The sequence below is a fragment of the Macrotis lagotis genome, chromosome 5, assembly GCF_037893015.1.
Source record: "Macrotis lagotis isolate mMagLag1 chromosome 5, bilby.v1.9.chrom.fasta, whole genome shotgun sequence".
NCBI lineage: Eukaryota > Metazoa > Chordata > Mammalia > Peramelemorphia > Peramelidae > Macrotis > Macrotis lagotis.
Window position 1 is genome coordinate 143,599,953 of NC_133662.1, and position 12,298 is coordinate 143,612,250.

Here is a 12,298-nt window from a genome sequence, read left to right on the forward strand (position 1 = left end):
AAAATAGTGCTAGCACTGCAAACTACCTTCTTAGAAACCCTAGATCCTAAAGACAAAGAAAAGGAAGTTATTACCAACTGCCAAAAATTCACCATTGACTATGGTTTAATCAATTGAAAATAACACTATTAACAAATAGCTGGGTTGCACAATTGATAGTATGCTGCACTTGGAATCAAGAAGACCTGATTTCTAAACCTGTCTCAGACATTTACTAACTATAGGACTAAACAGTTGAACTTCTGTAGAGCTCAGTTTTCTTATCTGGAAAATGGAGATGGCAATAATAAATATCTCATTAAGCTGCTGTTAGGATCAAATTATTTAGTAACAGTAAAATAATAAATGAACACAGTAATTCTTATTACAGTTGTATTGGTCCATCAACTTCATATATCCTCTATACCTAAGCCAAACTGAGCTGTTTTCCATGTGGACCATCAGATCTTTCTATCTACAACTAAACCCATTTAAATGTACTGTTTCCTTTCTTTAGGATATAAATTCCTTGAGAGCAAAAACCATCTTTTTTTCCTATCCTCAGTTCTTTGGACATAGTAGTTTAGTTTAAAAAGAATAATTTTATTACTTGGAAATTTTAATATTTAGAAATGAAACTTTCATGACCTCTAGAGAAAACAAATGGGAGAAATATTATTCAAAATAGAAATGAGAAAATGAGAATACCTGGGATTTCTTTTCCAGTTCATTTATTTAAAGTATTTATATGATAGGATTATAATTTTTATTCTTGAGTAACCCTGTGGTCTCAATAAATAATTACTTGAACATAATATTCAGCAAGTCTATAGAACTTTGCCCATGACTCTTCAGAAGTCGAATTTGTTCTGCTATGTAGAAGAGCATGAGATGACTTACTCTCTTATGTGAAATGATAAGAATTAGGAGAATAACAAATAATGACTGTCCTCATAAAAATACCCTTCCTGGAAAATGCAATCCTTTCAAAGAAAGACTGCTAATGAATGTTTATTTTTTTCATTTTGAAAAGCAAGAGACAAATAAGCTAATGTTTCAGCTCTCTGCAGAGCTGAAGAGTTGACTAACTGAAAAAGAATGGAAGAAAGCTTCCTTCTGATAAAGCACATGGAACCATGATGTTACACATTTCATCTTCCTTAATAGCACAGAGTTATTTAGGAGCAGAGATTTGCCAGAGGACTTTAAATAAGGCATTTGTAGGAATATTAGATGATGACCACAATAGAAAATGCCATAGAATGAAAACCTGTACTTAACATTTGACAGTAAGCGTGTGTGGTGAAATTATTGTGGTTGCCAGACAGCTCCTTGGAGAAGAAAATTTTACATTTCATCCTTTCTTTCCTCTTTCACAACTGCCACCATGGTGCAAGCCTCATCACCTCATGCCTAGACTGCTTCAACAGCTCTGCCTTAAGTAACTCTCCCCACTCCAATCTATCCTCCACTCAAATTGATCTCCCTAAAGCACAGTTTTGACCACATCACATTTTTCTCCCATTCAATCAACTCTAGAGACTCTTTTATTTCTCCATATTCTATAAGAAGCTTTTCATAATGTCTTAATGCTGATGCTATCTTTTGTTTTATTTCCTCTAATTCATTATATATATTCATGTATGTGTATATGAATGCATACACACATATCTACATACATAAACATATATGCTCATATGTGTATACATGTAAATATACATGCACAGATATATTTTTGTATATAATAACATATTTATGTGTGTATATATATATATATATATATATATATATATATATATACAAGCACAGATATAATTATGTATATATACACACTAGTTTCTAGAAGACCTGTTCTAGACATTCTTAGAGAGTTGGTGTCAAATTATTGAAGCAAATGTTCAAAGAAAAACTATTTGTCAAGAAGCTGTGTGCCCATGTGCATCAATGCTTTGTTCATTGTTTTAAAAATTCTAGCCAAGGAATAATCCAGCATTTTTTTAAAAAGCTCCCTTTATTTCCCTTTAATTTGTGGGAAAAAATTGGGACTGTGATTTTTGTTAATAATTTCAGTGGCTAATTAGTTGTTCATTTTTCTTTTGATGAAATGACTTGAAAGCCAGACTTGAAAGTTTCTATGCAATTCTTTCAGAAGCAACTTTGCCAAAAAGATGGAGACTCACATATATGATCATCCTTTATTAGTTGAGGCAAGACTACTTGGATTAGAGACTAGGAAGCTATCTAGATAGATAAGCTATATATAAAACTATAGGCAGATAAAATATGTAGACATATATCCATTTATATTTGTAAATAAATGTGTATATAAACATATTTGGATACATATGTATGTGTATACACATGCATACCATAGTTATGTACAGATGTATGTATACGTAGACAATCTTGAACAAATACTGCAGATGGATTCCAGAGTTTAATCCATTCATTCAGATTAGGCTGTATTTAACTTGGAAAATATCAGAATATTTTTAAGAATCTCCTTCAAAGTTCTTTCTGAAACAAAGCCAAATTTTTTAACATAAATCTTTTTCTTTGATGTTCTAAGATGGTTAAGAATCATGAAATACTATAATCTCTAAAGAACTGAAATTGAAGATCACTCAAAGGGCAATGGAGAACTATGTAAAGAGACTGCAATAAGTCAGAAATGAGGAATTAAGAAGTAGAAGAAATAGAAAAGATGTCATCCAAAAAGTGTGATAAAAAAGAATATGGATTGATTATGTGGCAAGAGCAAAGTATGAGCAAAGAATGAGTAGGAAACAATCATGTCCTTGGAATATAAAAATTTGTGTAAGAACACTACCTTTTTAAATTAAACATCCCCAAACCCCACCCCCACAGAAAATTAACAAGAATGTATGAAGATAAACATGAATTCAGGAATTGGAATTGTCATTGCTGGAATGACTACCCTTATCCAAAGGATTGCTGATAAATAAAATCTGTAAGGGGAAAAGTAGATATGCAGCACGTTTTTAGTTTAATATGAATTATTGACATTTTCTTCATCATTGTCTTCAGTCCAGAAAATCATAGGTCCATATCTATGTGCATCATAGATCCACTGGGAAAATACAGTGTAGATGTATTTAATATAAAATGCACATTTTCTTACAAAATGGGTTGGACAAATAAGTCTCAGCTATGATTTCTCTTAAACTTACTATCTTACAAAAACAAACAGAAGTATAGATTGAATGAGGCAGTTTATTATTCTAAGGCAGCATCATAGATCATCTTACTAGGGCAGTGGTGGCTATTTCAACTAGCTAAAAGCTATTTCCACCCTCACAAATAATCAAAAAGTAGAAGAGCTTTTGGCATATGACTAAGGAAGTTGTGTGTTTCCCTGCTGACTTAACAGTCAGATAACATTTTTGAACTGTAAAAATATACATGTAATTATGTCTATTATCTGACATATTTATGGGATTGGACCAGGAAAAAGGGAAGAGCAGGTAGGCTTATTTTGGGAAAGGACTATGAGGGAGGCTCCCATACTTTCTCTCCCTGTTTCTCAAGGGAAATGGAAAACATATAAAAAGAGCAAGGAATAGGAAGATGAGATAAAGCAAAGAGGAAAAAGAAATCCTTTTCAATAATCAAATGTAAAGCCATTGCTTTGTGTTTCCTCATTTGTTATTACTATATATTCTAGTCTTCCATGACTTAACAAGTAAATCAATACAACCAGGGATAGGTGTGCTAAAGTTGGCCCCAACTTTATTATTAATTTTCACACCTCAGAAATCCACAAAAACTATAATTCTGTACTGGATATATTCTTTTGTTAACTTTATATGAATTTTAAAAAGTGATTACATTTAAAAGTGTGTCATTCAGTCTGTTGTATATTTAGCAGCACACTTCTGAAGATAGTCCATAGGTCCTTCCTCTGATCATCTTGAGGTACAGAGAGCAGGATAAGCAAGATTTTCTTGCATGGTACAGTAGGATAATGACATATAGTAGTTTAAAAATTTATAAAATACTTTACATACATCATCACACTGAGCACGTGAAAAATATGTTAAGTATTTTGCATGTTTTTCATATAAGGAAATTGATGATCAGTGAGATTAATGGGTCTGCCCATGGTCATTTATTGTTGTTAAATCTTTTTCATCCATATCTGATTCTTTGTGACCCCACTTGGGGTTTTCTTAGCAAAGATACTGAAATGGTTTATCATTTCCTTCTCCAATTCATTAGGATGACACAGATATAAAGTGTCTGAGGTCATATTTGACCTCAGGTCTGCCTGACTCCAGAACTGACATTCTATCCACTGTACCACCTAGATGATCCTTGGTCAGAGAGGCAGTAAATTTTAGACAGGACTTGATTCTAGATTATTGTAGTCTTCTCTCTATTGTTTATCCTTCATTGCGAAGAAGACCACAACATCAGGGAGGTGATGCCATGACAAGCACATAAATTGGATTTGAGTGGGGGGGGGTGTTATGCTAAGTCACCAGACTCACTTTCTCCTCCAGAGTCACCTGAGTCCAGTGGGAAAATAAAGATCAGGATGACTAGAGATGGTCCTGGATGAGAGGAAATCAAGGTTAAGTGATTTCCCCAAGGTCACACAGCTAGTAAGTGGCAAAGTGTGTCTGTGTGTGTGTGTGTGTGTGTGTGTGTGTGTGTGACTGATTTGAACTCCCATATTCCTGAATGGGGTCAGGGCTCAATCCACTATCTGCCTAGCAGAAATTTCAGAGACCATTTTGCCAAACTCATACTTGTACAAGAAGTGGCAACTTCAAGTTTCTGCTTAAAAATATGTAGGGAAAGGGAACTACTAACATCTCAAGGAAATTTGCCACATTTTGAGAGTCCTAATTGAAAGAAAGTTTCTCCTTCAAGCTTTAATTTACCTCTTTCCAACTATTCCACATCACTTCTACTTGTTCCAGTGAATATGTTTCCTCTTCCTTTCCCTCAATGTGGATAAGAATCTCCATCTGAATAAGTACTTTCTACATCTCCGGTTCCTTCGAATGATCTTCATATGACATGACTATAAGACCCTTACCATTCTTACTACTGTCCTCTGGACATCTTCCTCCAAATTTGAGATCCAGAACTGAACAATATTTCTAAGTAGAGTGACACTATTAATTTGATATTCCTGAATGAAATACTACTTTTGAAATCTAAAATGATATCAACTTTGAAATAAACAACTATATTATACTGTTAGCACATATTGAGTTTTCTGTCTTCTAAAATTCCCAGGACTTTTCTAGAGGACTGCTCTTCTCTATCCTGTGCTAGCTTGATGTATTCTTTTGAAATCAAATTTTATATTTAACTCTATAAAATTCTATTTTATTTAATTCAGCTATTGCTCTACTCTCTGAGGATTTGTGTCAGCTGCAAACTTGATGCATTTTCCATTTATGCCCTTATCTGAGTCAATGACACAACTATTAAATAGCACAATTCCAAACATAGATCTCTGGGGTGCTCCACCAGTGGCTTCTTTCCAAATAAATATAAATTTATTTAGGTGAGACCATTCAAACAAATCTGAATCTGCCTAATTCTACTACTGTCAAAACCACATCTTTTCCACAAAAACAGCAGCTGTTCCACAAAAGAAAGAATGACTCAGTCAAATACTTTGTTTATATATAAATAAATAATATCTATAGAATTCCTTTGCTTCATCTGGCTAATAAATCTATCATCATCAACAAGTTAATAAATAACAAAAATTAAAACAATAGCTAATATTTATATAGTGTTTTAAGTTTTGAAAATTGCTTTATACACATCTGGATATGCATACATATAACATTTAATCAAAACATTTTCTCTGTTAACTTATTCTGGCCACGAGTTGAGATACCATCTTTCCTCTTTACCTCATTCAAAATACATTTAATATTTATTGGTGGTAAAGTATTAACAACATTAATAATATTTAATGAAAGGCCATAGGATAGCTGGTACTTCATTAAACAAGATGAAGTCTTCTAAAATTTAAGGGTAGGCATAATGCTTTTGTCTATCATACTTATTCCTTCTTAAAATTATTTTGCATTGGGGGTGGAGCCAAGATGGCGATAAGAAGGGATCCAGTCTTAAGAGCTCTCTGATAAAATTCATCAGCTAAGGACTCTAACTAAACTTTCGAGAGACAGAACCCACAAAGGGACCCAATGAGGCAGTTCTCCTACTCAAGGTAACCTGGAAAAGAGCAGAAAGGCTCTGCTCCCCAGGGTCGGAGGGGTGGCCCGCCAGAGCCAAAGAACTTCAGCCTCCCAGAGGCAGCCCCAGGGTGCTGGGAGTCTGAGCTCAAAGCAGTGGGGGAGTCTCCTGAGCTGCACCCCGAGGAGCACCAAGCACAAAGTGGGGGAACCTCTGCCAGAGCAAGCACGTGGAGCCCAGCCCTCAGGGCACACAGCAAGCAGCTTGGTCTTTCAGCAGCCCAGATCCAGGAACAGAAGCAGGCAGAGCCAGTAAGCGGGAGCCCCCAAGGCATGAGCCCATTGAGCTGAGGGAGGGGAGTGGAGAGAGAGAGACTGCAGAGTTCTGTCCTCTGCCCCTGAAACAGGACTCTGGGGCTCTGACCACATTCAGATCCTGATCGCAGTCTAGGCCCCGCCATAGAATAGCAGGGCCCCCCGACCTCAGCAACCTTGGCAGAGGGGGGCGCTTATGGGCATTCACAGACCAGGAAGGAGGACAGAGCCTCACACACTGAGACCCTTGTGGGAGTGTCCCAAAAGCTCAAGAAACACCCCAAACCAGGCCCAGGCTGGGAAAATGAGCAAGCAGAGAAACAAAAAAAAGACTATTGAGAAATATTTTGCAAATGAGCCCAAGAAGGACCAAAATACTCAGTCTGAAGATGAGGAAGCACAAGCTCCTGCATCTAAAGACTCCAAGCAAAACAGAAATTGGGCTCAGGCTATGATAGAGCTCAAAAAAGACTTTGAAAATCAAATGAGGGAGTTGGAAGAAAAACTGGGAAAAGAAAGGAGAGAGATGCAGGAAAAACATGAAAATGAAGTCAGCAGCTTAGTCAAGGAAATCCAAAAAAATGCTGAAGAAAATAGCATGCTAAAAACCAGCTTAGGTCAAATGGATAAAACAGTTCAAAAAGTTATTGAGGAGAAGAATGCTTTAAAAAGCAAAATTAGCCAGATGGAAAAAAGAGATAAGAAAACTCTCTGAGGAGAACAAATCCTTCAGACAAAGAATAGAATTCAGGGAGATTGATGAATTTAACAGAAATCAGGAATCAATACTTCAAAACAAAAAAAATGAAAAATTAGAAGAAAATGTGAAACATCTCATTGGAAAAAACAACTGATATGGAAAACAGACTTAGGAAAGATAATTTAAAAATTATTGGAATACCCAAAAGTCATGATCAGGAAAAGAGCCTTGACATCATTTTCAAAGAATTACTACAGGAAAATTGCCCTGATATTCTAGAAGCAGAGGGCAAAATAGAAATGGAGAGAATCCACCGATCCCCCCGAGAAAGAGATCCCAAAAAACCAACCCCTAGGAATATTATAGCCAAGTCCCAGAACTCCCAAGTCAAAGAGAAAATATTACAAGCAGCCAGAAGGACACAATTCAAATATCGTGGAGCTGCAGTCAGGATCACACAGGACTTAGAAGCAGCTACATTGGAAGCTCATAGGGCTTGGAATACAATACACCGGAAGGAAAGAGAGCTTAGAATGCAGCCAAGAATGAACTACCCAGCGAGGCTGAATGTCCTCTTCCAAGGAAAAAGATGGACTTTCAATGAACCAGGGGAATTTCAAAGGTTCCTTTTGGAATGGCCAGAGCTGAACAGAAGGTTTGACCTTCAGATACAGGACTCAGGTGAAGCATGGAGATTGGAGGATGGGGGGAAATATGAGGGACTTAATGAGGATGAACTGCAGGTATTCCTGAATAGAAAAATGACACTGATAATACTCATATGAACCTTCTCAGTTAATGGAGCAGGTAGAGAGAGCTTTTATAGTTGAAGCACAGGAGAAAGCTGAATTTGAAGATAAAATAAGGTGTAAAAATAGAGTCAATAGAAAAAAAGGGAAATGGAATGGGAGAAAGAAAAAGGAGAAGGGGAATAGTCCAAGATATTTCACATAAGATTTTTTTTATTACAATGAGCTATTGCAATGATATGGAAGGGGGGAGGCAAGGGGCAATGAGGGAAACTTTGCTCTCATCAGAGATGGCTAGGAGAGGAAACAGCAAATATACTCAATGGGGTATAGACATCTGGAGTAAGAAGGAGGGGGGAGCAGGGGAAAGGGGTGGGGATGTGAATAAAGGAGGAGAGGATGGACCATGCCGGGAGAGTGGCCAGATATAACACATTTTCTTTCTTACTTCTTGCAAGGGGCTGGGATTGGAAGGCCTGCCCAGGACCACAGGGCCAGGTGGATTCTGGGCCTAAGGGGTGGTATGGGGGCTTAGGGCTTCTTGGCCCCAGGACCAGGGATCTGTCTGCTGCGCCACTCAGCGACCCTACAGCAGAGTCATAGTGAAAGGAGAGAGAAAATATAGTACATGGTAGTGGAGAAATAAGAAAGGAGGGAGTTGCAATCAGCAATGGCAAAGGTGGAAAAATATGGAAATAACTTTTGTGATGGACTTATCATAAAGAATGAGATCCACCCATGACAGAGTTGTTGGTGTTGGAACAAAGACTCAAGCACACTTTTTGTTATGATTATTTGGGGGAGGGTGCAGGGCAAGTAGGGCTGGATGGCCTGCCTAGGGCCACATAGCAGGGTGATCTTTGGGTGCCTGGGGCAGGATTTGGACCCAGGTGCTCCTGGATCAAGGGCCAATGCTCTGTCTGCCACCCAGCCACCCCTACTATTATTACTATTTTATTTTATTTTGGGTCTTTTTTTTCTTTCTTTCTTTTTTTTTTTTGGTTTTTGCAGGGCAGTGGGGATCGGGTGGCTTGCATGTCTCACGGCTGGGTGATTGTTGGGTTTACGAGGCTGGATGTGGACTCGGGTGCTCGTGGCTCCAAGGGCTGTTGCTTCGTCCATTGTGCCACCTGGCCATACCTACAATTATTACTATTATAATTTTTTATTTTAATTTTTTCCTCTACCCTTTACTTTTTTCGCCCAAACAAGTCTATCTATATTCATGGGAGGAGGAGGAGGGGTATTTTGTTTACTTGTAAACAAGAATATTTTATTAATGTAAAAAAAATCATTTGTACAAAATGAGAATAAAAAAATAAATTTAAAAGAAAATAAAACTTTTCCTTTGAAATGAAATTCTCATATTCTCATTCTTTCTATTTCTATCCCACCTTGATAGAGTGAGCTTGGGAACAGGCTATAGGTAAAAGAGGAAGAAAAAATAGAAGCAATTGCATAAAATAGAGCTGCATGCAAGAAGGAATCCAAACACATTTGCAACCCAGCTCTTTAAGTGAACTGGCTGTTAATTCTATTAACCAGACTTTAAGATGATAGCCAGATAAGGTCAGAGAACTTCTCAAAAGCAATTTTCTGAGTTTGTATTCATACAGGATTCTCCAAACTACCCACCCTGTTTAGTTCTTATTCATATCTGATCTCTAGATCCATCTCCTTTGGTGAGCAAATTCAAATGTCAAGAGTTCAACTGTCTGAACCTGATAAAAATCTGATCTCATTGCAATTCTTTAAGTTTGCGCAAATTCATATTTTTATACATAAATTGGTTTTTGTTCAGAATCTACTAAAGTCCTACTCCTATGCTGCTTTTCATGGAGAGCCTAGAAGGTTTTCAAGTGAAACACAGAGTTCTGACTTATTCTACCAAGGTAGGAAGTGTTGGAAGAAAGGTCAAGAGATGGTAAGCCTATTCATCTTCTGAGGGTCAGCAGATCTTGTTTCTCCACAAAATTCATTATATGGTGTTTACTTTTTTGGCTTGTCTTTGGGCACCACAATTCTCAAAGACCGTCAAGGACTATGCCCTATTTGAGGTTGTCCTGACCACTCCTCAACAGTTGTTAGTGCACCATTCCATTACTTTGTTTTTATTTTTTATACATTTTTATTTTGCTTTTTTTGTGCGTGTGTTGTTTTCCCTGAGCATAGTTTTTGAGTGTAGACACAATTAATTTTTGTCTTTGTATTTTTAGTGTATAGAGTAGTTCTTGGTACAAAATAGGCACTTAATGTCTGTTTATTTGATTTATTAGCTATCCTATCAAATTGGGATTTAGGAGGGTGCATGGAGTGTTGGGGGGAGCTTTTGGAGGGGTGTGTGGATTGAGATTGGGGGAAGAGATGGGGAGAGTCTTAGAAAGGTAGGTGAAATGAAAGATGGAAAGGTAGGGAAGAAGATAAGGTAATAGGGATATGATAAAAAGAGAGGGTGAGAAAGAAAATAGAGGGCAAAAACAAGATGGCAGGAAATTCACAAATTGTAATTCTAATTTTGAATGGGAATGGGAAGTTTGTAATAGCTCTTTGTGATGGCAAAGAATGGAAATTACATGGATCCCTATCAACTGGGGAATGACTGAACAAGTTGTGGCATTTGGTTGTGATGGAATACTACTATGCTATAAGAAATATTGAGCTTAATGTTCTTAGAAGAGCTTGGAAAGACTTACATGAAACGATGAAGAACAAATGAGCAGAACCAAGAGAACAGTGTATATAGTAACAGCCATATTGTTTTAAGAACAACTTTCTTTTATTTTTATAAATACACAAATTAAAGATAAAAGACATATGAAGAAAGATACTATCTGTATCCAGAGGAAAAATTAATAAATTGAATTATATATAGAATAATTTTACACACACACATACACAAACACACACAGAAACACACACACACACACACACACACACACACACACACACACACCTATTTGTGCCTAATGGTAACCAGTTCTGGAGTGTGTCTGGGGGGGAGGAGGAAGGAGAGAAATTTACATAACTTTTTTGTATATTTGGAGGGAATAGCAATTTGTACATGATAGATTTGTAGTTTCATGTACAATCATGCCTTTTATTATGCATTGTTTTGAAAATGCTTGTTTTGGTCCAGGAATTAAAAATAAAATAAATTTGTAATACTAAAAAAAAAAAGATTGAATACCATATAGTTGTAGAAATCTACCTCAATAGAAAGGTGTACCCAATTTGTTGAAATCATTCATTCCCCAGAAAAAGTTTTGGATTCATTAAAGTAAAATGCATAATTAAATCCACAGGTTATACTCTTCATTTCTTATAAATTTTATATTTTTGATTTTTTCTTCCAAAATCTAACATCACATCAATCCAAGTGTATACATTCCTTAATAAATTGTTATTTGTCATATCTTATGTATATTCAAGTATATAATTGAAGTTTATATGAGTTCAAATTAGTCATAGGTTTGATGCCTCATTTCACTACTCCTGGGGTGTGGAGTTGGCTCATACCCAGCTCTCTCTAGAGTTTAACTTTTAAATTTTCAATGTAAGCATTTTATATGTCAGAAATCAGCAAATGCTACAAATCAGGGCTTGACATATTGGTTTGTTGATTGTTTAGACTTAAAATGATGAGGAAAATGTTAATAAAACAAATTCTAAAGTGTGTCATATGTACATATTCATATTTTCTGAATAACTGACAAACATTTGCTAACACACCATCTCCATGGTTAGATATAGTCATTTGCTGTTCCTACAAATTATTAAAAACACTGAATTGCTTTGAAGTTTGTTTTACCATTAGCCTATTTACCTAGTAATTTAGCATTTTATGTTTGTGTTGAATGAAAAGCAAAGATGGTTAGTACTCACCTTGATAAGCATAGAAAAGGTCCTAGTGGCCTTTATAATGCATATATGGTTATGGCATTGCCATCCATTCTGTGGCCTCTAACCATGTTTTTAGGGCAGCTAGGTGGTACAGTGCATAAAGCACCAACCCTGGAATCAGGAAGACCTGAGTTCAAATCCAGTTCCAGACACTTGGCAATTACCAGCTGAGTGAAGTCACTTAACCTCAATTGCTTGGCATTCAGGGTCATCTCCAGTCCCCTGCTTCATATCTGGCCACTGGATCCAGATAGCTCTAGAGAAGAAAGAGAGACCGGTGACTTAACACAACACTGTCAAACCCATTAAGGTGCATATCAAGACATCACCTCCCCAAAGTTATGATCTTCTTCATGAACAAATGACAAAAACAGCAACATTTATGCCAAATAATTATGAAAACTGACAGTCTTGTACTTTAGATCCACCCTAAGATTTACAAAACCTTTTCCCTTCTAGCACTTCTATAG

General features: G+C 36.5%; 1 non-coding gene across 1 annotated transcript; it reads left to right on the forward strand.

The window, feature by feature from the left end:
• The first annotated feature begins 11,775 nt into the window (after window positions 1–11,775).
• Window positions 11,776–11,904, forward strand: LOC141490348 (U6atac minor spliceosomal RNA). The gene has a single exon (XR_012469185.1). It is a non-coding gene; the product is annotated as a U6atac minor spliceosomal RNA (small nuclear RNA).
• Window positions 11,905–12,298: the final 394 nt, after the last annotated feature.